The sequence below is a fragment of the Pan troglodytes genome, chromosome 7 (genome assembly GCF_028858775.2).
Source record: "Pan troglodytes isolate AG18354 chromosome 7, NHGRI_mPanTro3-v2.0_pri, whole genome shotgun sequence".
NCBI classification, from domain to species: Eukaryota; Metazoa; Chordata; class Mammalia; order Primates; family Hominidae; genus Pan; species Pan troglodytes.
The window spans coordinates 68632576-68660300 of NC_072405.2; positions in this window are offsets into that span (position 1 = coordinate 68632576).

A 27725-nucleotide genomic window follows, 5' to 3' on the forward strand; every position below is an offset into this window, starting at 1 on the left:
AAATACCTTAGATAATAATTGTACCACTTACTCTCTCTCAGGCTTTCACAGCCCACTGTGTCTGGAACCCCAAGATAAAAAGAAATAACATCTAAAAACTCCCACATTTTAATTTCTCATTTCCTCACCCTTATACGTCCAACCTTTTCTCTTTCCTTCAAAGGAGATTTCCTATGTAATGGCAATAACCCTGACTCATGAGAACTATATATTCACACCTTCCACTGTTGCTCACTTCTGCAGAAGAGTTAGCCTTACTCTGTGGTTTGCTAGTGAGTGTGGAGCTGCTGCATTCCTGATAGGAGGGCAACACATAACTCCTTCACATGTACCACATATCCACAAGCAAGATCAGATTTGTGTTGCTGTTTCATTTTCACTAAGAAATGAAGTGAATCATGTTTTGTTTGTTTTGTTTTGTTACCTATGTGATGAAAATTATTTTCCAAATCCTCTAGTGAATAATAAAGGCAGGATTATTCTAGAAAGTATACTAATTGCAAACAGATCTGTAAATATTGCAAACATAAACATATCCGTTTGCAAGTATTAACTGCAGTTTCTTTACCTATGCGTCAGGAACAGGTATGGACGGCCATTATAAGCATTCTGTCCTAACAAAGCTCATGACATCTTTTAATCAATGAGAAACACCGTATTTTAGCTTTTTCCTTTCTATTCTGAAAGAGGAATCCAGTAGCATTTCTTCTCTTCTTTTTAATTCAAAAAATGATGTCATGTGGTTCATAATAAAGCTTGACCTCAGTAAAAACGGAAAGCTTGTGCAATTGTTAAGCAGTGTGGTTTTTTGAACAGTTAATATTATTTTCATCCTAATAAAATTCAAACTCTGTCAAACAAGAAAGGTGGCGTATGCCAAGAAATACATATCCTACCACTTTTATGATTTTGGAAACTCTTAAATAACTGAAAAAAAATTGAAATGTAGCCAAGAAGGAGAGAAAAGGGGACTCTGTCTTTAAGCTAGGGAGAAAAATAAAACCCAATCATTCTGAATGTATTGCTTTAGTCATCTGGTTTCATTCTATTAATGACCTTTAACATCTGCAAAAATATTGTGAAAAGCTAATTTTGTTTGTGCTGAGGTGGAGCAGAACAGTTTCTGGCTGTCACTCTTGGATGTGCTATAAAATAAAATTGTCTTTCTGGGAGTCTGACAAAAACCTACTGTACAGATCCAGTTTATTTACAACATCTAGGAATGAAAAGAAAACAGAATTTTACAACATGCCAACATGGGAGAAATGAATAGTACTTACACATTTGTGTGTGTGCATGCGTGCATGCGTGTGTGTGTGCTAGCAGTACCACATACAGATATCTCCCAAGATTAGAGATTTTTAAAATAACATTTTATGGCATTCAACAAAAATTCTAACCAGCAAGACTATTTCTCAATAAATGTTATGGTACTAAAATGTGAGAAAGCATTCTTCAACATAGTGTTTTGATTTACTGCAGAGCTCTTTGGAAAGGAGAAATGGCCTCATTTCCTCATTTTGACAAGGCTTATGTTTCCATTAATTAAATGGAAATCTTTGGAAAAGAGGTAGTGTCATCAGGGTTAATGTATTGACTTTACATTCTTAGAGGCCAAGGTTAAAAATATACCTAGTAGCCATCAAAAAGAATAAATGCAGTCATACCGGCCTTGTCCTTAATATTCACTCATTCTCAATTGCACTATCCAATTTTTTGTGAATGATTTGTTGAATCTGCCATAGAATCTTTAGGCCCAGATTTGTGGGCCTGAAGAATGCAGGAGTGTCATGGTTCAGGAATCTGATGAGCACCTTATGCCCACATAGAATGGTAGATTCCAAACTTGGAAGAGAGCTTGTGGCCATCTAGCCAAGGTTCCAATCTGATGATTAAATTCTCCTGACAACATACCTGCACAAGGCCAAATGCTAATGCATGACCACTTCTAATGAGAGAAAATTCACTGCCTTCAGAGACAGCATACTATTTTGAGAAAGTCTGGCTTTTAGAAAGTTTTCAAAATTTTGAACTGAAACATTTCATCTTGGGACCACAGAGAAGTCTCTTCCGCATCACTGTCCTTGGTATATTTGAAAACAAGTGAAATTTATCTGATCCCATTAACACATAGCCTATGACCTGACTTTAGATCCCCTTGTTTTCAGGGGTTTTCTGTTATTCATAAATGAATAGCAAAGATGGGGGTGGACAGACAGGTAGTTAGATGATAGGTAGATGAATAGATAGAATAGACAGAAATAGATGTTCTGTAGACATACTGAAAGTGTTCACAGAGTCACAAAGACTATCACTTTCCTCAACCAATTTTAAGAACAAATAGTGAATATAAAGATTTTAAAAACAAATAGTGTCGTTTAGCAGATATATCACATTTACCCATGCCAAGCTCACCAGCTTAGCCAAAATTGCTAAGCCTTTTGTTTTGTTTTGTTTTGTTTTTTGACATGGTCTTGCTCTGTCGCCCAGGCTATAGTGCAGTGGAACAATCACAGCTCACTGCAGCCTCGACCTCCTGGGCTCAAGCAATCCTCCCACCTCAGCCTCCCAAGCAGCTGCGAGTACAGGGGCACACCACCATGCTCAGCTAATTTTTGTGTTTTTTATAGAGTTGAGGTCTGTCTATGTTGCCCAGTCTGGTCTCGAACTCCTGGGCTCAAGCAATCTTCCCACTTCAGCATCCCAAAGTGCCGGAAGTACAGGCGTGAGTCACATTCCCAGCCTTGCTAAGCTTGTTGCAATAGTTTCTGCTAAACTTATTGTCTGAATTCACGGTGATGGCTTTAAGGACCTAGCCTGGAGCTTCACTTCACATGTGTTTGAAGTTTGATCTTATTTTGACCTGTAATCCAGACTGGTCTATCCTGGACAGAACTACAGGGAAACACACTCAGCCTTTCTGGTTGCTTCATCATCTGCACCTTCTAGCACATGCCAAAACCACCCCAAGAATGGGAAAGGAAACTACACCTTCCCATTAGTACTTATGTAAGACTTCTACCCTCTTGCTCTTAATCAGTTTTACTTTGACCTCGTAACTGTAGTGATAATAAAGGATGTTTCTAATTTGCACTAAGCAGTGCCAAATAAATACCTGATAGGATAGAATTCTCTCTATGGATGGGAAGAGACAGTGATCTATAAGCAGTCTTTAAGTAGGTTGACAAGCTTTCAAGGTGAAGAAATTTTTATTTTAACCTTTCCTTTCTGGTTGCTTATTCTCACCCTGCTCGGTTATTGTATCCCAACTTTTCTGCAATAGCACAACGAATGGACTTTAGAGAGATGTATTTTCTTTTCATCTTCAAATATGTACAGTTCCATAATGGGCCATCTGTCATTTTGTGATCCCTTGTAGACAACAATGCCCTAAAGTTTTGTTGTCATAGCAACCACACCAGAGTTTCCAAAGCAAACTTGTAATCATTCCTACTCTCAGAATCTATCCAACATGGGGTGGGAGCGGAGGTTAAAATTCCAGGAAATTTAAGTTCCTAATATTTGTTATCTGTTTAGAATGAATGCTTAGGCTAGTTCACATCCAGTTTCAATGAACCAGACTATAATAATATTTTTAAAAATGAGTAAAAGGGTCTTATGAAAGCTATGTGTGTGTGTGTGTGTGTGTGTGTGTGTGTGTGTGTGTGTGTATTTCAGGTTAGTTTTGTTAGAGGGAAATTAAGTCTTGGTTTGAATTCTGGAGAGATACTTTGATGTAGCAATCAAACCTTCCTTTTCACTTTGCTGAAGACCAATTTTAGAAGAGCCAAGAAAAAAATGCAGCTCATTGTTCATATTCTTGTCTCCTATCTCATAGTATTCCAGAGCATCTGTGCCACATTATTGCAGTATAAAGGAACCAAGAATGTATTCTGTGGAGAATGAGAGAAAAGCACAGTTTTAATCTTGATTTTATTTCTTTTCTGCAGGGACTATCTTTACTTATCTTTAAATTCTTTCCTGTCCCATAGGCATGGAAATGATTCATTTTCTTCCCCTTTTATTTTCAATCTTCCACAGCTTTCACAGAAGACGTATCTGCATGGCACTGGGGGAGGGGAATATTGTTTCACAGAGAAGTCAGTCAAACCTCTTTGCTCTCCCCTCTGCTGCCTAATGTTTTTCAAGCACTTTACAACTTTTTCATTCAAAAAAAAAAAAAACTAAGAACTGAGATTCAATAAGTTTCCATTACTTACTCAGGAAACAAAGCAAGTTGCCAGGGCAGTAGGAAGAAAGGAAATGAGTTGCAGGGAGATTAGTCGGGCCATTCCAAAAATGTGGGCCAGGAGCAGGAGAAGAAGGGGAGTGGGAATGAAAGGAAAGACAACTACAGAAAATCTCTTATAGCATTCATTCATTCATTCATTCAATAAGATGGCAGGTGACATCCAATTTGCTACACGAGAAGGAATGCAGAAGGGAGTAGAATAGGATCCGTGTCACTGAAGGGGTGGGGAGGGGCTCTCACACACTGATGGCAGGAACAGAATAGATACAACTATTTGATAGGGTAATTTAGCAGTGAACATTAATTGAAATATACGTATATTTTTACTTCATTTTTATGATACTAATACTTCATGTTCATTACAATGTTGAAAAGTAGTGCCACCAGCTAAAGATAATCATTTTTACATTTTGACATACATTCTTCTAGCCTCTTTAATGTACCTTTTATGTAGTTGCTATACTATACAACTCTGTGTGTGTGTGTGTATTGACTTCTGGATAGCCTCTTTTCATAGGAAGGAATAAGCGCTTTGTACATTAGCGCAAATACTTTGTAATTATCACTTTTTAAAATTGTGTAATTGTCTATAATGTGATTATACTGTAATTTTACTGAACCAAATGTGAAACATTAAAGACATGGTCTCTGTTAGCTTTTCTGCTTTATAAATAATGCTGTAGTGAACATCTTTGAATTATTGCCCCAGAATATATTCCCCAAGTAGAATTAACATTTCTAGAATATAACAAGTGGTATTAAAAGCAGTAGGCACCTACTTACATGTCACACCACTCTTTGTTTCAGTTTTTTAGTGGCTGATGTGATATACTCAGCATTAGAGCCATGTGAACAATGGAACCCTCCTGGGTCTTGTGGGGTCTACACTTCCTCATACGCTCAGCCATCAGTCACAGAGACCTTACTTTTGTTCCTTTCTAATGCTTTTCTCAATCAGCTCACTTAAAGAATAAAAGGTTTCCAGTATTTCATCTTCTAGGGACTTAATAAACACCCTATTAAAGTTTCTTTAAGCATGGCTAAATTGGGGTGGCTTTTCAGATGAGATCTGACGAAGTTCTGATATGCCAGGCACTTTATTATTTCGAGCCAATTTAATCTTCACACTTCCAACGTTCAGTACCCAACCTATTGCCCTCATGGTCTGCTCTAACAATCCGGATTTCTTAATAAAGTTTTATCCCTGTGGTGAGCCTGTGCTTAATAAGGTGAAAATGATGTTATGGACCAAATTGTGTCCTCCTGAAGTCTGTATGTTGAAACCCTTACCCCAGTGTGACTGTATTTGGAGATAAAATCTTTAAAGATCTTTAATTAAGGTTAAATTATGTCATAAGAGTGGGGCCCTTATTCAGTAGCACTAGTGTGCTTCTAAGAAGAGGAGGAGACAGCAGGAGTGCATGCACAGAGAAGAGGCCATGTGAGGACGCAGGGCGGAGGCAGCTGTCTGCAAGCCAAGGAGAAAGGTGTCACGATAAACCTAACCTGCTGACATATTGATCTCGGGCTCCCAGCCTCCAGAACTGTGACAAAATACATTTCTGTTTCTTAGGCCATTCGGTCTGTGGTACTCTGTTATGGTAGCCCAAGCAGACTAATAATGATGGGTGAGTCTCTGTCCTCAAGGGATTCAAAACCTAGTTGTGAGAAAAATGTGTAACCCACTTTGCCTCAAGCCTCATAAGCCCAGGCCAGGCCATCCAGCAGCAACACGATAGCAGCCCTGTGCCAGATGAACCTCCTTCTGCAGAGCACGGCAATCCCCGCCTGACTTAGACTTGTGCAACTAATTAAGGAAATGCTCGGGTTCTGCTGTAGCATCAAAAGTGTGCTGGCAAATCTAGCTATTCTGCACACCATGTGGTATGCTTCCCATTTGTGCTCACTACAGCCACATGAATTCCATTCGATTCTCTAAGGTCTGCTGTTGCCACAGTATAGAAATTTCAGCCCAGCATAAAAGTACCTGGGTCACAGAGATGACCGCAGACTTCCCCTCTTCTTATGGATGACTATATGCCATGGGGAATCCTCTTTGCTCTACCCGTGCCATGAATGCCTCAGTAGTTACTTCAGTAAAATAGGTGGAATAGTATCAGTCTGCAGCCTAAGCACAAAATCAGGTAGACATTTGCCTTCAGTTTGAATTGCCTAGTATTTTATAAGCTAAACTTTGGAACCCATTTATCTCAAGTCTTCAGAAAAAACCTTGGGGATCTAGGCCAAAGAAACATTTGAGAAAAATACAAAAAGCTGTACTTCAATATGCCTTTTTGGCCAGGTTTTTCCCCTGGACTTTCACCCCTCAAAAGCACATTTCTTTCCTTAAGTCTCTTAGAATCCTCATGAAAATAGACGTTTGGTGTGCTGCCCCCAAATCCCTCTAAATAAGCCTGGTCATGTCTGACCTCATAACATGTGTACATCTGGGCTCCTCCTTGAGGACACGCACTGTATAAAGCACATATGTATAAGGAAATATATGTGATACAGAATTGTGATGTGTATGTAGTAAAAACAGAAGCTAGTTTTTATGGAGCACATATTATGTACCCGGACTTGGTACTTTATCTGCATTTGATTCTTCAATTCCCACATATTCCCTAGATGAGAGATAATATGACTGCTCTGACCTGCAGAGGTGAGAAACATAGCTTAGACATATTAAACAACTCACCCAAAGACAGCGACAGAACAAGGAGTCAAACCCAAGTCCCTTAACTCTGGAGGCTACACTATAACCTTACAAACTGTGCCCAACATGTACTGAAGAAGAATTACTATGAGAGGTTCAAAGCAACAAGACATTGGTGTTCCTTAGAGCAATGGTTTATTGAAGAGGTAGAACTGAAAATGGCCCTTGAAAGAGGGGTAGAGTACAAAGGTGTGGAAGCTTAACATAGGTATGGAGGATTAGAGAAGAGTCAGATTAAAATCTTTAAGAGTAAGGTTTCTATGGGATGTCAAATGTACTGAGGACTTCAGATTTTATGCAGAGGAAGCTGCAACAGTGAAATTATAATGATCTGTCCACGAAGGCTGCTCACCCACAGGGTAAGAAACAGCAATGGTCCTAAGCTAACATGAGAGATTTCAAGCTTTCACAATGATGATGGGAGTGATGCACTCAGTAAGAGCATGTTTCACCAAGGAAGATGGCCATGCATCTTCAAAGGCTGAGAGGAACAAGCATTCTCTAATTCCCATGGAGACCTAGAAGAGTTCCTCATTGTGGAGTCATGCAAGCCCATTTCTTAGCTGGATGGGTGAAGTGTTCCCTCAGTTCACATAGACCAGGCTTCCTCTTTAGAGTTCACATAGACCAGGCTTCCTCTTTAGAGGCATAAGCTGTAAAACAGGAGAGTCTGTTTTAAGAGGATCTGTTTGAAGTTTAATGTAACTGAAGTCCATGCACCTGAAGCCATTAATTGATATAAGTGGTATATACTTGTGTATATGTAAGTGTGTCTCTATGTTTCTGTATGTTTATGTATGTATTTATGCATACGTGTATGCAATTAAAAAAATCATAAACTACTCATTTTCCACTGACAGCATAGTTTAAAGATGATAGAAACTGTGTGGGCATTAGTCAGTCATTGGAAAAGATCTCTCTCTTTTTGGAAATCTGTGGCTGAGGTAGAGAATGATGAGCAATATAAGACACCAGTTAACCTTTATACCTAGCTCTGAATTCCAAAAGAGAAATAAAGGCTGCTCAACACATTCATCTTCCTGCCTCAATTACTTGAAGTGGATAATCAGCTTAACGCTATAAGGACGATGCTGAATATGTGTTGATTTTTCTTTGTTATTGATTGCTGTGCTTTGACACACTGTTCTCATGATTATGCACGCAGGCACCACCTGGCACCATTGTCTACCTTCACTATTCACACATCAGGTGATCATTTTTGCGGTTTTTTTCTTCATTGCATATAGTTGCCAATGGAAATGCCTAGAACTTAAGGCATGGTTTAGTGGCTTAAATAACAGTATATGTTTTAAAGTACTATTTGGTGAAAACTAAGCAGTTTTAGACAGAAATCTTCCCTGAAATCCAATGGCCGTTTTGTCTAGAGTACATTTTACTCAAGTTGCTCACAAATGCTGCTTTACATTTTAGGTAACTCTGAAGTTTCTTAATAGGTAAATATCCAAATGTAAGTAGTAGGTGAACAATGGCACACATTCTTTGTACTAATGTATTTATGTGAGCAAGCATATGTTTTTACATTTATTGAATAGCAATTATAATGAAAACTATTATTGTCTGCTTCCACAAAGAAGCAAATGCTTACATAGGACACTTGTTTCAGCCTCCCCACCTGTTCACCTGGCACCATGGCCCACACATAATCGAGAGCAAAGCTTGTGCTCTCTACCTAGGACACCTGAGCCAGCACCCACATTGCTCCTGCAGGGAGCACTCTGCAGACCTGGTTGTTGTCCTTGTGAGCAGTGCCCAACAAAAACAAAATCTTCCAGAAAAAACTGTCTCAACCAATCCTCTACTCTCAAGATAGAATTGCAGGGGCACATGAGCCTTCTATATCTCCATGGCTCCCATTTTATAAAAGGATCAACTGCTTTGACTGCCCATAGTCTGTTGTCCTTGAGGAACTTCACAAGCTTTTTCTTGCCCCAACCCCATTGGGGTGCTTGAGGTTTAGTGTTTTTCTGACCATAAGCCAACAAGAGCCAAGCCCCTGAGTATCCTGGAAGCCTCTGACTTCAGTCTTCACTAAACACATGGGTCTGGTGTTGATCTGTGCCTCCTCACCTTCTATGCAGTGTGCTCAGGACTGAGCTTCTGAAGGCCACCGTGAGCATGAGATTTCCACGTCCCACCCAACATATCCTTGCTAACATGGGTCATATGAAGTCACAACTCTCACAGTCCTTTGTAACTTGCTGACTCTCCTAGGACAGGACCACTGTACTGTTCCAACTAAGTGCCAGACTCCACAATGCCTTCTGTGACAAGCCACTTGTTCAATAGGTTAATGACAGGTCTCTAACTTGCCCTGGAGCACTGGCCCTTCAGCTGACTGCAGATGCCCTTAATTGGGAATTGTCCTTTACAATTTCTCAATCAGAGACTACGGCGATTGCTTCTTCACAGAGAAACTAGAGCCTGCTCTCTCTGCAGATGTGGCTTTACTTCAGGATTGAAGGAATGTCCCATTTAAAAGCAGAATCTGCAGAGATGAGTTACAGCTCAGGAAATAACACTATGTCATCTAAGTTAACAGAAGCATACCCGTTGTTGATATATTTAATCTAAAATGAAGATAAAAAAGGAATCTCACTGGTTGGTGTATACTGAGTACAAAAAATTATTACTATCGTGTGCTGGTCACCAATGTGATGGGGCCAGATGACTGCTCTAAAGTTTGCCATACTAAGAAAGAAGCCAGTGTAAAAGAAAAAGTTTCACACTATACACCTCTTCCCCACAACACACACACACACACACACAGCACATGCATAACAATGTTTCAGTCCTCCTAAGAATCGGCCGGGACAATAAGATTTGGACTTTAAAACAAGCTAATACTATTGCTTCTTTGCTTTATGTTTAAGAGAGATACAACCAGTGAATTGACTCATTTTTATTTTCATATAAAACTGTTTTTCTGGCACCTAAGGCTTTTGTAGACATTTATCATTTTGCTTCTCTCAGATAACACAAAAATTGATTTTTTTAGTATTCAGACCTCTTATTTTCCCCTGCATCACCTGTCAGCTTCCAAACAATCTATAACTACAAGACAAGCAATGAAAAGGGTGCATGTTCACAGTAGGTCCCATCTTGAGCTACACAACTGTGAGACACACTGAACTGCTGGTGTCCATTTGGCACTCACAATGGACCAAGGACCGGAAATTTGGGCTGCAGCTGAATTGCAAGAAAAAATATAGAAAGTAGTAAAAAAGATGTTGCCATGGGGTTTCCCTCCTTTGTCTTTTCTCCGCAAAGCATATCATCCTTTCCTCTTTTACAGAAGTAAGTCTTTGGGTTTCTGGTAGCTCTGACTCAGATTCTGCTTGCCTCTTCTCCATGAGATTACCAAGGCATCAGGGCAGAGACTCCCTGAGGTGAGCATTGGGCTTTTGCCCGTGGTGGGCAGTGACTTGATCACACCAGTGCAGTCAGCTGCAGAGCGGGTGCAAGGGAGGCCAGATCTTGATATTTCTTTCTGTTAGAACATGCTATCAAATACCAAGTCACTTATTACCTGGTTAATTTATAGTATTTAGACTGCTGCAAACAAAATCAACTTCAGGTTGTATCATTCATTGTCTTCTCTTCTATCATCCTTGCTTCTGCCTTTGAGTCAGTGTCAACCTACACAATTAAACCTGCTCAGTCCCAAGCAAAAGTTTTCTTACACTCTGTCTTGTAAAACTGATTTGTTTTCCCTTTTTTCTCCCCACCTCCACATTTTCCCCGAACAGAATCAAGAGAGGGGTTCATTTCCTGGTTATGTATCTTATTGGACGTGTGAACTTGTGCAAATTACATAATGTCTTTGAGCCTCAGTTTTCATGTGAGAAAAATGAAGGAAATAATGCTTGCTTCACAGAGTTGTTATGACAATCAAATAAGAAATTTCTATGTGAAAGTACTTTAATGAATGGTATAGAAGGTGCATACACCTCCCACCAGTGGGACTACTTCCTCAAATGCGTAGGCATCCTCTTTCCTGACCTACATCAGAGTGCTCCTAATCAACCACATCTTTAGCAGAATCCATGGGACCTGCATTTACTCGCCCAATAAATGAGCTGCCTATTAGCATGGGCAATGGGGACCAAGTAGTTATTTTTCCTATGTTCAGATTTTTTTTAACTCTTCATGTATTTTTAGAGAGGAAATTTTTTCTCCCAGAATCAAAAATAACATATTCAAAAGCAGTTATTATGCCTTACACTTTGATCCTGTGATAAATAGAGATCTTGATTCCTTCATAACTAGGATATAAGCCTGCACTCGGATTAGTAACAACGCAGTCAGAAGATGTAGAAAACTAGAGTCTGTATTATTAGAACCCAAAATATTGAAGGGGAATATTGTTATTGTGCTTTGCACACTGGAAGAATGCATTTTGGAGAGTAAAGAGTCAAGTCCCTCCCCTGCCTGAATTATCCTGCCAGCCCCTCGCTCCTTCTTGCTGCTATTAGCCTCTCATAATGTAAAACATTTCTTCATTTCCAGCAGATAATACTTTCAGTGAAAAGGTAATTTTTGAAGTCTATTACTCGCATTCTTAGTGAAGAGCACAATGTAGCATTTTGTTCTAATACACCATTGAAATTGTTTGAGTAGGTACACCATGGAATCAAATACAAAATGTCAAAATGGTTTCCATTAACTATGCACATTTGCACTGCTTCCGTTAATGGCCATGTTTTTGTTCTTTTCCTTCATTTTTGCATCTATAAGATGAAATGATTCAGTTGATGTAACTGAAAAGTACATTGAAAAGGTAGAGAGCAAATTACAAAAGCATCAAGCCACAATTCCACCCACAGACTTTATTTTATAATGAAGTTTAATAATGATAGAAACTGTCATTAGATTTAAACATCAGTCATTTCAGCAATTGTAGTTAATGTGAATATCTCATACTGAGTAATGTTTTATAAAAACATGGCAGAGATTGTGTATTATATTGAACTGAAATGTCATAATGAAATCTTAACTAGATGCTATTATTGCAATACATATTATGTTAAGAGAAATTTACTTCAACTTGAAAAGAGAAAATGAGTACTGTGTTTCCTTCAACATCATAAGTTCAGATAAAATCATTTTACTTGGAAGAAAGTTTTTTTTTTCTTTTCTAGACTTAACATGAGCACATATATGTACCCATTACTTATGATAATAAGTGTTGTGCTCATGTATCTTAGTGGTAAATATACAACAAAAATATATTTATTTTTCTTTGACACAACATTATCTCTAGGAAGAAATTTGTGGTTCTTATACAGTACATGTTTTTGAGCCTAAACAGTATGTGAGTTTCTCCTTTAATCTATCTTGAAGAAGAAAGGGTATTCCCAATGGCAGAGCCCTAGATCTAAACCTCAATGAGCTCTGTTACTACTGGGTGGAGCTCATAACAGCGTCGGGAAGCCAGGCCAGGTGGTCACGCTTGCTGAGTCATTCAGCTGCAACTGTCCTTGCCTTGTTTCCTGATAGTACAGTTTCCTGCTAATGACTATAAAAGAACAATGGCAATACCAAATGAAATCAACACCTGAAAACTCTCATTTTCCACCGCCTACCCACTTCCCACCCCACTCACAGCAGTCTCTGTCCACATCAAAAAGGTTAATCACGTCTCAGTGTGGTACTGAGGAACATCTCACAAAGTCATACTCATTTGCTGAAGAAAGAAGAAGGAAGAAAATTTTCACTTCTGAGTATCATGTCCTCTCTTAGTTGAAAGAAGGAGACAAGTAGAAAGGAGGAGAAGAAACACAACGGGCTTTCCCTAGCACAATATTTCTCTAGAGTCCACAATATGTTCCAGAGTGATTAGGAAGTAAGAGCAACTGACCACAGCAAAGAATGCTTGTGCCGTGCATATACTTGAGCAAATTTCATCATTTTCACCTCATGAAAGGTTACATGAAAGGTTTTTTCTTGTTAGTTTAGGTTCTCTGGAGTCTTTTGTGCTCACGTGTGCGTTTTTGTATTTTAACAATTTCACAAATGCTACTGGATAAATGCACCAGATTCCAGGAAACGTCCAGAACATTTAGTCTTTACCACCAGATGGCAGTGTAATACCACTCTTGTATAGAACAAACACAATAAAATGGGCGCAAGGGACCTTGGATAAGTACTACTCACTATGCTAGCCCCTGAAATTAGATATTGTTTCCTTTTGATATTCAATACATCTTGTATCTAACATTTTTCTGTTGAATACATTTGTAAAGGAATCCATAGCTATGGCAAAAGAATCATTTCATTTACCGACTGCTGTGTAACAAACCACCCATCAAAACATACTAGTGTAAAATAATAATGTTTTATTATTTATCACAGTTCCATGAGTTGATTACACTCAGATGAGCCATTCTTCTGCATTTACCTTCTACTTCACAGGATGGAGATGGAGTCTCCCATGTATCTATGTTCAGCTGGGACTAGGGCTGGAATTTCCAGAATGGCCTCTCATGCTCTAGGGCCCTTCCTCCATGTGTCCTATCACTATTGAAATCTAGCACTAGCTTCCCTACATACCATACAGGCAACTGACTTCTGAAAGATAGCCCCATTGTTCAACTGTTAATAAAGCTGCTGCATCTGCTGCATGAATCACACTTGCTAATAATCCATTGGCCAGAACAAGTCAAGTGACTCAGCCACAGCCATCTGATGTGGAAAAAAACTGCATGCAAGCCTAAATTCCAGGAGACAAGGCCAGCAATGGACAGGCCACCATAGGGATCACAGCTCTGCAAGCACAAGGAATCAGAAAACTCCCTAGTTCAACTTATGTTAAAAATATTATAAATCTATACTTCTTTTATCAGTAAATCATAGGCAAGACAAATGGCACTGACACAACTTGTAAAATGTCATAAAAATGGACCATCTGGCTACTGCTGCCCACGGTATTTTACTCTGCATAAAAGGGCACAGTTCCAGGCTCTGGCCTCAGGATTGCATGGCCCAAAACTCAAATTTTAAGGGCATCCAGTATTGGCAAGCTAAAAAGGAAAACTAAGGCTAAGTAAACTTACAAAAGATAACTTAACCAGATGTAAATTCAATGTGTGCAGAAAGACCTACCTGGTGCATGAATGGAGCCTATCGGCAAACTCAATCATGGTGCATAAATCCCCCAGGAAAACAAATTGTAAAGCAGAGGTTGCTTTACGAACACAAATTTGGAGGAAGGGAAGCTGGATATTCTCAAAGGATATTTCCACTGGAGCTGATGAATTGTCCTTCTCTGTTCTACAAACATCTGTATTTTAAGAACTGACTCAGTTTCATTCAATTACAGCAACATTTCCTCTTAATAAAATCAGAAAAACACTGATATAACATTATTTTTGCAGAAAAGATTATGAACAGGATTAAGAACAAAAGTCAAAACTTGTTCTCAACATTTTGTGTTGCAAAAAGCCAGAAATTTTTCATCCAAGATAATATTTCTACTTATTATGCATGACCCAGAAAGCACTATCAACACATAATGTTGATTCAGTAATTAGTGCTCTTCCATTTTTAATCTGATAATCCCCATGGCTAACAGGTTGCTATACCCAAATGATGCTTCTGTACTTCAGTTAATGTCTGCTAATAATTGAACCCAAGAACAGTATCCATCAACAATTCCAAATTTATTCCCCAGCATCAAGATTAAAACTAGACAGCAAGGTCTTGCATCCTCTAAGGCAGTCTACTCAATTCATTTACATATAAAATTCATACACTCTGCAAATGGAACTGATATATGCTGCATTATTCCTGAGCTTTCAGTGAGTTAGAAACAAAAAGGGGGAAGGGGCACCTAATAAAACTCTTCAGGAAGAGTGTATATTATTATTCATGCATTAATGTAGCAAATACATAGTTAGAAATTCAGTAAGTGAATTATATAAATAGAATTTTCTTATAAGAATCTTGTAACCCAAATTCTCAAAATTCAGCTTTCATAAAGATAATACAATTTTTTTTCTCAGATGATTTTTCTTCCTCCCATGGCAAAATATCCTTCACTGTATTACAGCCTGGGATTGTTTCATTAGATGAGGATGGAGAAATAGTTGGTCAATTGACCAAAACTGGGGGAGTTTTGTTTATCATATGGAGGAGAGTTTTGTTCTTTAAAATATTGGATATCTCATGTGTCAGTATCAAAATGCCAGTTCTTGAAACCATTGCTACACAAGGATCTCTCAAGAAATGTATTTATTGAATTGTAACATTCATTACATGAAGATCCAGTAAGTGGCTCCACATTTAAGATCACGTGAACCATTTTAGGCATTCAGTTTGTTTATTTACGACTCATAACAAAACATCTCACACTGGAAAGGTTTGCCATTACCTCATACTCAACATGTTGGGTTGGAATGATCAATAACGTTTACAGTTTACTCAGAAAAATGCTAGAGAGTTCTCAGAGCTAAATAAGAAGCCACAGAGTCAAGAGAAAATCAGGTAGAACTCCCCCAACTCCTTTCAAATAGAGAAAATCTTCTTTCATTTGTTTAAATAATAATTTATCCTTAAGATGTTGCCAATTTTGGGAAAAGGAGAGTAAATACTGAACTGGTGCTCATGGTAAGTGCTCAATAAACATTTGCATTTTGCTTGTTGGAGGGGAGAAGAGGTTGTTGGAGGGGAGAGGATATTGTTGGAGGGGAGGGGAGGTTGTTGGAGATGAAGGGAGGGAGGGGAGGGGAGCGGAAGGGAGGGGAGGGGAAGGGAGGGAAGGGAAGGGAAGGGAAGGAGGGAGGGAGGGAGGGAGCAAGGAAGGAAGGAAGGAAGGAAAGAAGGAAGGAAAGGAGAGAGGGAAGGAAAGAAGGAAGGAAAGGAGAGAGGGAAGGAAAGAAGGAAGGAAAGTGGGAGGGAAGGAGAGAGGGGAGGAAAGAAGAAAGGAAGGCCCAGTTTTCAAATAAGTTTGAGAATCCCACATAATATATTATTTCTTTGAGTGTAAAAACTGATATTAGTATATTGAAGGCTCTGATAAGTGGCGCAAGTAAGAAAAATGTTTAACTTTTTTAACCTGCTATTCCATAAATGTATTTAAAGACTAACCCCCCTCTTTGTTTTTATATTTATCTTTATCAAAAATTATTAAAATCTTGTAGAATTTGTGTATTTTTAAAGTTTGGTAAATGCTACCTTAGTAGGCACTACAATGGACACAAATATTCAGTAGAGCAAAGAATTGCTGTTACGATATTACTCCTATTCATACATGTCTGGTAGATTCAGTCCAAAGTCATTCTATAATTCAATATACATTACTATTTACCACTGTCTTACTTCCCTTCTTATACTGGTAGCAGTGAAAGCCACTGGTTAAGTTCTGAAGTTTAAATCCTAGCTCTGCCACTTATTAGCAATGGGACCGTGGGCACATTCCTCTTTCTCTCTGTCTGTTTCCTCATTTGTAAAATAGATTACATTGAATGCAGTCCTCGAATGTAGGAAATGGGAAGATTTCCAAATCTATATTTCCTGGGAGTAGCACATAGGTAGATTTCTGAACTCTAACATGGATCTACTGAATCTAATGCTCTGGAAAAACCGTCTGCATCTTACTCTGCCCCAGTGATTTTCATGAGGATAAAGTTAGAAGACATTGAGCATGCAAATGAGGAGCACCACCACTGCTTCCAAGTGTTAGGAGGGGCAATGCACAAAATCAGAGCATACCTGGTTTTACCGTGCCCAAAAGGCAGAACCAGGACTGCGGCAGAAGTGAGAGGAGGCAAATTTTAGCTCGATATGAAGAAGGACTTTCCAACAAATATGGCCGTGCAAAGATTGTGCAGGCTTCTTTGACAATCAGATATCTGCCCTTGTGCTTGGGCTCACTTATTTAACTGGAGCTTTTTCCAGGATATTTGAAGGGGGATTCAAGCATCTCTGAGGGTTGTTAGAGTACCTGACTGCTACATTTCCCTTCCAACCCTAACGTGTTAGGATTTACCTCTCCTGACACCAAGCCTGTACTAAGTAATATCCATGTCCAAATGTACTTGTTTCTTCCCCATTTTCACTCTTCATACATTTATTTGAGGAAGAGTATTTTTCAAAGATTTTGGTATTTGGTATTTTTTGGAAGGTATTTTAAATACTGTCAGTGCACGACACTAGATCACATGCCTTAAAATGCTCTGAAAGCACAGGTACACATCTTGGTAAAACAGAGGCGATGCTATCCCTGGGGACACAACCTACCAGGATATGATGGAAGAAAACTTAGGGATTTCCACTGGCATTCCAGATCCACCAACAACCATTCCTTAAGCAGCCAGACAGGCTCACAGTGCTCATATAATTAATCCTTGAATCCTAAAGGAGCCATTATGTTCCTTCCTACAGCTGCTGCTGGGAGTCACATAAAACATCTTCTAGCTAATGAGACCAGAACTTTAATCATATATAAGGACTGAAAACACAGCCTAAAAAGGCATAAATTCCAAATTGTTTCCATGCCACTGTAATATTGAAAAAGTGCCTACACACTTTTATAATATAGATTTGTGAAATGATGGAAATGCTGCTATCATTTATAGTTTCCTTTCAGAATGGACACTTATTTATAAATGAATGGTTCTGTAAATAACCCAATGGCACCTTCATAAATCTCTCCAATGTATGGCAGTCTGTAACACATCTGATGAGAAATGTGTTTACTTTCAGGATTAAAAATAGAAAAACACAATAGAACAAGTTCATTGGCAGGTTCAGGTGGCCACTTAATTTATAATAGAATCAGGAAATGAAAGTGCCCTGTGGTGCAGTAAAAACTCCACTAGAACCCATTTTAGCTAAGATAAGCAAAGCATGTCAGTGAGTTTCCTCAGTTGTCAGCATTTTAAAAAACTAACTGTATACCTCCTTTCAATCAGCTAAATATTTATTCAAATCTTCGGCTTGTTATTTCTTCATTAGCAAGGTTTCCCCCGCTGCTCAGCAGAATATGTGAGGAACTTTGCAAATGTCAGAAGCACTCAAGTTGAATCAACCAGGGGAAGTGATAAAAAAGACTCATAATCAAGTGGAACTACAATAGGGCCACATTTCAAGCTGGGAAATAATAGATCAATACAGAAGGATCTTTCCCATGGGATAATGCTGCTATTTGTTCTTATTTTGTGACTTGTTTTTACTCATCAAATCACAAGTACAATGCATTTCTGTGTTAACCTTCAATTTGTAAATGATCATTTGTATTCTAATCCTCAGAACACTGCCACAGAGAAAAGAGAGTGCAATTTTGAAAGAAAAGCTGAGTCTTGTGAACAAAGGAGAGCAAAATAAAATAGCCAAAGTATTTTAGGGAACGAATTAGTGCTTTAGGAGCTCCTGGTTAGCATATGAAAATCTCATTCTAATAGATAAATCAAGCTTAATGATACAGAGTTTTAAAGATGGACAATTATAACAAAGGTCCTCATAGAAAAAAAAATCTAAAGCTGCAGTTTAATCTGGAGCTAGGCAAGTCTAACCTGTTCATTTGCTTCTTTTGGGAAAAAAAAAGTTTATGGTCTTGAAGTTGCAGATGTTTTACATTTAATTTTGTGGTTTGATAAGGATCTTAGTTTGGTCAGGATTTTGGTTTGTGAGTGCTATCCAGCCACTGGTGCTGGTACAAAACTTTATCACATTAACTTGCTTTATTTAATTCTGTGTTATTTTCAACATCATTATCCAATAATAAAATATGACTTCATCAATTTATCTTTCAAATCAAGTTGCTCACATCATTTCAGATATATATTACAATCCAATAGCTCCCAATTATTTTTAAAAACTTATTCATAAACATGGGATAAACCTATAAAGACTGCTGTTTCTTCATGAGATAATAATATGATATAAAAACAAAACTTCAAAATATGTTTCCAAAATCACAAAGAATAAAATATATCAATTTGTAGGTAAATGAGCTCCCCCAAATTTTATGATGATAGCACACATTTTTCTTGATTAAGAAAATTCTGTATATGTTTTCCTCTTTCCGAATATAAACAGGTTATGCTAGAAGGGTACCATTTGAAAAGGAAGTGTATGACCCACCGTGAAATGGAACTGGTAGCTGGTCACCCAGGTGCTCTTCCTTGTTAACTGATGAGAGCGATTATTATGTGAGAACTTTAACAACCTGCCAAAGGATCCCGGGTCAAGAATGAGAGCTGAACCATTGAAAAGCTGAGCATTGAAGTGCCTGGGAAGCCCAAAACTCAGCACATTCATGCTTTTGCTGGTTTTTGACCATTGAGAAGAAAAAAGCGTCAGCAACCAGGGAGCAGGTAAAGATGGTACCGTTTAATCCCCAGTTCCCCATTCAGTCCTGGTCCCTCCAGAAGCTACCCTGTCCCCAGGCCTCAGTGTGTTTGCCTTCCTCCTCTGGGAGGGGTTAGCACAATTCAAAAGGGCAAATTTTGTAGAAGAACAGTATGAAATGAGAGCAACTTTTTTTATTGCTGCCCCACACTGCCCTCTGAAGAGCCTGTCCTCTGGTTTTGGACACACCAGACCAATGGTCCCAGGTTAAGGTGGCTGTTGATGAGGCTGTAATCTGGACTGAGGCTGAGGGAGAGGGGGTGGTGTGAGAAGGGGAAGAATGGCTCATAATGAAAAGAAGGGAGAAAGTAATTTAAGGAGCAGAGTTTGGTTACTCTTCAATAGTATAACGATGGATTTTTCCATATTAACCAAATGAAGTGCTAACACCACAATTAAGAGCAAAATGATTGCAAAGTCATTTTCTAGGGACAGGCTACCTCAAGGGCTGTAGGTAAAATTGGATAATGCTTATATTAACATTATCCTTTTCTTTGCATTCAAACTTTGTCCCAGGATATTCCATAGAAAAGATAAGTAGGTGTGTATTTTTTTCCCTAATATTTCCTAAGGAAAGCAAAGATGTTTTACTGAATTCCAGTGTCTGGGGAGATCTGCCTTCCCACGATGTCGTGAGTGGTTGTGTAGAAGAAGATGGTTTCTTTTACCAAAGAGTTCTCCTTCGACCTGGCTAGGAGTTTATTTTTTACTTTGTATGGAAATTCTACAGGGAGCCTAATAGCACAGAATGAAGCCCCAGTATCATTTGTAATATTCAACTGCAACATGGATTTTATTTTATGCCTCCTTCTAAATAAGTCTTTTCTAAATATATTTTTGAGGACTGATGGCACATAAAAGGGAGCTATTAAGGAGAACCATGGGGTGTCTGTGATGGGAAGGACTGATTATCCCTGACAGCCTCCAACTTTGAATTCCTGGAAAGGCAAACCACGAATATTTCAGTGAGCCAAGCATGCAGATACATTTAATGCCACATTGCCCTTCTACCCTTTTCTTCCTCTTTTCCTCTCCCTGGTTTCCCAGTCTCTTCTAAAATGGTGTGTTTATTATGAAGTGTTCTTGGAAGCTTTCTTATGTCATCTGAATCAACATAATATCAGACCTATCAAGATCTATTTTTAAAGGTAAGCTTGTTTGGTCCTCTAGCGGCCTCCTAATTAGAACGCACTATATTTATGTATATGCTTCTTTGCATTGCATTAACAGGATACTCTGGGAAAAGCTTCATGCTTTCAAAACACTGAATTTCAGGGAGGTCCTCGGCAAAATCATGAAACGAATTTGAATCTTACCCTTCGTTCAGGTTTCAGTCTGTGACCTTGGACCCAGATTCCATGAATAGAACATTGTCCTCGCAGGGCAGAGGCTCAATAACTGGACATTTTCTGGGTCCCTGAATTTGTACAATGAGATATCAACTCCAATCTGTGAGCACAATGCTCCAGTGACTGCCAGGAATGGCTGCAATATTGATGCCTTTCAATGTAGATCACATCATTCACCGAGCAGAGCTCAATAAAATGATACTGTAGTTAACAAGTTTTATAACAGAAAGTTACTTTAAAACATGGAACTAATCAGAGAGAAGCCTGTTTATGCGTGTCAGAGCCACATTTAATTGTCAATAAATAAACAAAGATTTGCTTCACCTATTGTCATGTATATCAAGTAAGTCATTAATCTAAACTAATGAAGCTTAAGATATATGACAGACAGTTTTTATGGGGCGCCTTCTTAATGATATGTTTGCTTTTCATTTCAATGCCAAGAGAGCCCATTATCAAGAAAGCAGCACATTATGGTCCAAACACATTGAAATCTACAGCACTACTCTTTGTTCGGAGTTCACAATAAGCAGCACTTGCACTTACATATTCATGTACCCTCTGAGATGAAAAGCGTTAGTTAGAAATGAATACGGGTGGGGTGGGGGGAGCAGGAACAATGCATCTAAGGCTTCTGCTCTGTTAAGAGGTTTCCCCCCGCTTTGGATTTTTAAGCTCACCTGGAAAGAAAAAGGAGACTAAATCCAGCCCAATTCATGCCCACATCAATTTTGAAAAACGTGAGTGAATATGTATCATAAACACAGTGAGTCCTAATCATTAAAGAACATCCTGAATCTCTGAAGAACACAAACCCAGGATGCCAAGCTGCAAACAAATAACTACTAGATAATAGAAGCAAGTATTCTACAATTATTTTAATGGGCATGTTAGTTCTCAAGCTTCCATGGTTTTCAAAGAGAAAGTAATTATTTCTTACTCTGCTTCTATTTTGGAAGAGAATAATGTGGACAAGTTAACATCTATCAAACCATAATGATTCCCAACCTGGTGACATGAAAAACTCAGATTAGCTGACCCTTTGGGCTAATGCCACCAAGAGATTCTGCTGCAGGCGCCAAAGACCAAATGAAAGATTCAGTCATGTTGCAGTTTTATTTACTTAAATCTGGAGAAATATGCCTAGTGTCGAACCAGATTACAAGAGGACACAATACATCTATGTGTAGAGCAGGGCAAAAGACTGATTGAGTATGGTCAGGGATCTTGGCTATCTTGTTCATCAATGCATTTCCAGAACCTTCCACAGTCCCTGGCTCGTTGTGGGCACATGGTGAATATTTGCTAAGTCTGTGGGAAAAAATCTATGATATAAGGAACAGAAGGATTTTAAAAAGCTTTCCTAGAAATATCCTGCTCTTTTTTCTCTTCCCATTCTGCTACTTACTTCAGTATAAACCGGAAGTAAGCTCTCCACTGTCAAATGTTTTCTCAGTCTTCAGAGTCGTGCAAAATGGGCCCTTCTGAAGTTTTAAGTCCATTCCTTCTTGACTTCCCTACTTGCTCAAACCAAAGCAAAATCCAATTCATTCCTTCAAGAGAAAGTCACGGAGCATACAACAAATCACATGGAGATGTGGGCTCTTGTAGAGCTCAGGGTCCATATCTGGTTAATTGCAAAACCTTGTAACCAGCACTTTAGAGCTGCATAAGCAAAGTCCAAAGCGCCACAGGAGCACAGATTGGAAGGTTCCAGGGCACATGTCATATGAACTTAGCCCAGAAGGGTGACCCAGCTTCTGACAGGCACATGAGTGGGTGTTCCCAGAAGAGTAGAAAGAGCAAATTAATAGAGCACCAACCGTTACAGCACCAGCCATCTGTTCCAGTGAGTCCAAGCACTGGGTATCATGAAATGAGACAAATAAAGGTTATCAAGACAGGTTGTAATTAATTATAATCATAACTATTATTAACACTTATTGAGCACCTACTATATGCTTGACACAGGCACTGACCTCTACCCATAAACCTTATTTTCTGAGTAACTGACTTCTCCAAAGTAACAAGGCTGTACCTACCCACCTGGACTCAAAGCCATTTTTCTGGGAGTTCAGAGCTCAGGCACTTAATCAAAATTATTTTTATAAATGTATGCCCTGGACACTTTTAGTAAAACTTCCCCAGACTGCCACAAACCTTCTCTTAGGCCTGTGTGCAGGAAAAGAAGAGAATGTTGAGAAGGGAGATAAAAATTAAGGCAGAGCTCCTTTTTACACTCACTAGGGTTTTTATGAAGAAAGTTAAAGTAAGAGGTGACCAAGTTGGCTGTATCAGGACAAGGTTGGCTTCAGGGAAGTGGTATTTTTGTGTTGTTTCCAGAGGAACCATGTAGGTCCCAGGGTGCTCAGTGCCATTTCAGGTGTTCATGTGAAACTAGGATCCTAAGACTGGAAGTAATAACAAAAAGTAAACATTAAAAACATTTAACATCCCCTGTTCCCTCTAGCTCAGACTATGCCATGGGCCTCCTGGACAGAGAGAGACATCCCCTTTCTTAGCACTCTAGAAAAGTGTCCTATATCCTTTTTCAATCATTTATTTATTCCAGGTCATCTCAAACTTTGTAATCAATAAGCTATTCCTAAGGTGTAAACCTCAATAACAGGTATTAAACTTATTCTCCAGTAAGGTTGCAGAAAAGGATTTCTGGTTAATAAAGTATTGCGTGTGGTAGACAGTTTCTGGGTATATACAAAACCATTCATAATTCAAAAAATTATAATATATTCAAATATTCTAGACCAGGCTTTCTCAGCTTTATAACTACTGACATTTAGGCTGTCCTATGCACTGTAGGCTGGTTAGCAACATCCCCAGCTTCTACCACTAGATGCCAGTTGTAACCCTCAGTTTTGGGAACACCAGAAATGTCTCTTGACATCGCCCAACATCCCCTGGGGGGTAGAATCACTCCCAGTTGAGAATCCTTAATTCATATTTAATGAACATCATTTAATCTTGTTTTGGTGATTCAAAAAGCACATCGGAATCCACGTGTGACTTAGGGTGGACACCCATAACAAGGAAAAGAAGCAGTTCAATGCTCTAATTAATGGAACATCAGATAACAGATAACAAGTAGTAGATATTAGGTTTATGCAGGTTGCAATAACCACCTCTGAGGGAAACATTCATTGTTTACACCATCTTGCAAGTGAAAAACTCAGAGCTCAGTGACTCCTCCAATGACATATCAGGAAGTATTCAATGGGCTTGGGCAAATGTTCTAGGCTCCCCACTGGAATCCTGGGGAACCACAGAACCTACTTCTCTGTTTAAACAACATTAGGGCTTCTTAACCTGTGATTCCCTGGCAATTACATGAACCACCTGATGAAAACACCCATTCATGTTGTCTTAAATTATTTTTCAACTTTTTCTTTGTTATATAACATATTTATAATACCAGAATTTCATCAAACATGAAAGAGCAATGCAAACTCCAAAATGTGTTGATTTTTTGATACTTTGAGGAAAATAGAGAAAATCAGGATGTCAAGAGCCCATAAAAATAAGAAAATCTTGGACCTCCTTGGGCAATGGATAAGTGTGTCAGGAGCCAAATGCAAACCAGAATGAAAAATATATTAGACTAAGACAGTAAAGCTATCACAGCACTGCATTTGGCTTGAGTACTGAGAAAGAATATTATCTTCTTTTATCTCACCACTACATGATGTAGCCCAAATGAATCCCCTCTTGTCTTAACTAGGTGTCTTAAAAATAGCTACCTCCAAATCTCTGCACTATGCATTATCATTGAAATGATTGAAGTCTTGAGTCTGTAATACAGCTCAGATATTAGCCATGGTCCAAGAAAGTGTGTGCTAAGGAGTGAATTATGTCTCCCTCCAAATTTCTATGTTGGTGTAGTCACCCCTGTTGTGATGGTATCTGGATATGATGCCTTTGGGAGATAATCTGGTTTAGATGATGTCAGGAGGGTGTGGCCCTCATGATGGGATTAGGTTCGTAGAAGCTCACTCACTCTCTCACTCTCTCTGCTATGTGAGGATAAAGTGAAAAGACAGCTATTTCATGCCAGGAAGAGGCATGAACTCAACCATGCTGGCACCCTGATTTTGGACTTCCAGCCTCTAGAATTGTGAGAAAATATGTTTCTGTTGTTTGAAGCATCCAGTATATGGTATTTTGTTGTGGCAGCCAGAGCAGACTAAGACCATGTGTCAACTTCCATGACCATGAGTCAAGGTGATATCAGGAGCACTTCCATGTGGACAGGGGGTGGGTCCCCTGGAAACCCTCCTTGATGGCTCCTCTCACAAACAGAAGCCACTCAACCACTTAGCTCCTCTAAACACCCTGGTGCTTTCACACCTCAAAACCTACCTTGGAGTGAGTAACCTCCTAGATGAGTTTCTCCCAAGAGATACTGACTGATAATGACTTACACTGCTTCTAGGAGAATTGTGCCTCAAAGAGAATGTACCACCACCTGTAGAACTTCTCAAAACAAGGATGCACCAGATACCTTCATTTGCAAGGAGGACTCATGACATCCAGGCTCACAGGGTTCCTCTTGGCTGTGAAAGTTGAACTGCCTTTCACATTCATCTAAACACTCCTCCCCAGAGATCTCCACCACCATTCATTCACACAGGGCACCCTCTACTGAGATCTCTCAAATTACAGCCAGTGGGATGTAAAAAAAAAAAAAAGAAAAATCCCAGCCACCAGGTCTTCTCTGCACCTAGACTTTCAGGAACTCCCTCATCACAGCTACACTCCAGGGGTCAATCTTACAAGGACCTTAGAGTTCTTTATCCTTCCCATCAACAGAAAAGCTAAACCCTTAGCTGCTAACTTTTATTGTTTTATACTAGCACTTTTATATTATTTACTCTATACAAACACACCAACTACTTTATATATACTAACTGATTAAGTACAACAGTATTATCATGTGAGTTTTAGTATTATCTTTACCTTACACAGGAAGATGTTAGGTCCATGAGTTTTCACTTCTTCATTGCACAGCTAGTAAGTGTCCAAGCTGGGATTCAAATCCAAGCCATCTGGGCTCAAAGTCCACCATCATGTATGAGTTTCTCTTCTTTCTTTTCTGGATTTCTGAGAAAGAATCTCAATGCTATAGGCTTTTCATTTCCCTCAGCAGGAAATTCTTTACGATCTCTTTCTACAAGGCTGGAGGAAACCAGGATGTCATTACCGTAGGCACATGGCTGAGATTCCCAAGAAGGTGAGGAGGGGCACACCTCAAAGGCAGCATGCTTCCAACCCTCTTTCCCTTTAATAGTGGATCAGATCTGGGATCCTGAAATGTTCTCAGGTTATTTCTCTGTATTCAACCAGCATTCACTAACCCTAAGGCATAGAATCACATCATTTTCCCCTGAAAAAGTAGTACAGTCACACTTTTTAGGTCTACATTATTAAGCACATCTTTGCCTCTCTGCTTTTTAAGGTAAAAAAATCCTAGACTCTGTAGAACCTATGCTCGCTTCAGGTTCTGAAAGGATTAGTAGAGGCACCTGGTGAGCTCCATCTCTTGAGATAGTTGATCTTACTTGATCCTCATCATAAAACTGAATTTAGTTGGATTGTTATCCCGTTTTTCAGTGGGTAACTGGAGTTTAGAATGGCTGAGAAGTTGACCCAAGTTCTCTCTGCTGGTGACAGCAGGTTTTGGACACTGAGCTCACCCTACCTGCCACACAATCCCACCTCACTGTGGGGCCTGCTGGGTGGAGACAGGACTCTCTTCCTTGTAGTGTTCAAGTTCCTCAAAGGCACAAAGTGCCTGATGTTGATTCTGTCTGACAGCAAAGTGACTAAAGCTTAGAGGTATTTGTGGAATGAAATGGATGAATGAATATTAAGAGAATAAATTTTGCCTTTTCTCAGGCATCCTGGGCTCTAAAGTTGACACTTAAATTTCAATCTGTCTCTACTCACCTCTTACTAGGTAACTCCAGGTGGCTCACTGAATTTCTCTATGCCTCCGGGGTCTTTGTATCTGTAAAATTCGTGTTGTATAATGGCATCTATCTAATAGAGTTAGTGTGAGGATTAAATGTTAGTCCATACAATGCTTAGAACACAAACTAATATGTTATAATACAAACAAAATTGTTGCTTTTTAACTCTTACTCAATTTCCCGATTGTTACTCAAATTGCCTAAATTTTCATGCATCATATATGTGTGTCTGTTTGTGTATGAAATTAGATTACAGTATCTTTTGATGGCAACAAAGAGCATACAAGCATCCACAAACAAAATTCAGTGAGAATTGATACACAAGGCTTTTATAGTTAATTTTACAGTTTCTATAGTTAAATTCAAGTTAAGTCCTCAAGTAAGAGCAAGTTCTCAGATGGAAATAGATCAGTTTAAGGCAAAATGGCCACATTCTTTGCTAGTTTCTTTCTTTGATTTCCTCCTTTCTTTACTACTTTCTTCATTGGTCTCCCCTCCCCTCAACAATCAAATTTCACTCTCCAGTGTTCATTCTCTTATTCACTGTCTAGCATCCTTACTCAAGAATGCTTCTCTCAATCAGATTAGAAAGCTTGGACAGCAGTCAATTATAATTCATCACTTAAGAATTATTTTCCAGCATAAATAATTTTCAATATATAAGCTAATCCAAACCATCCATTTCAACTAGTAGAATAAAGATTCTTTTTTCTGTTACAAAAAAAAAATTCAAAGAATGACACCAGTAAAGGAAAAGCATAGTGAGAAATCTTTCCCCAGAGAAAATAAAGTCATCAAAGAAACTTTGTCCTCCCCCCATAAACAATGCCAGACCAAGACGGTTGAATGACAAATTTTACCATTCTTCATGATTCAGACGACACCAATGCTTCTTAAAATGTCCAAGGCATAGAAAAAGAAGGATGTTCTCTAAACCATATCTGTGAAATAAGAATAACATACAGTATATAGCTAAACCTGCCAAAGATAGTACACCTACACAAACCTACAGAACAACTTCACTTATAAATATCTGTGAAAACTTCCTAAATAAA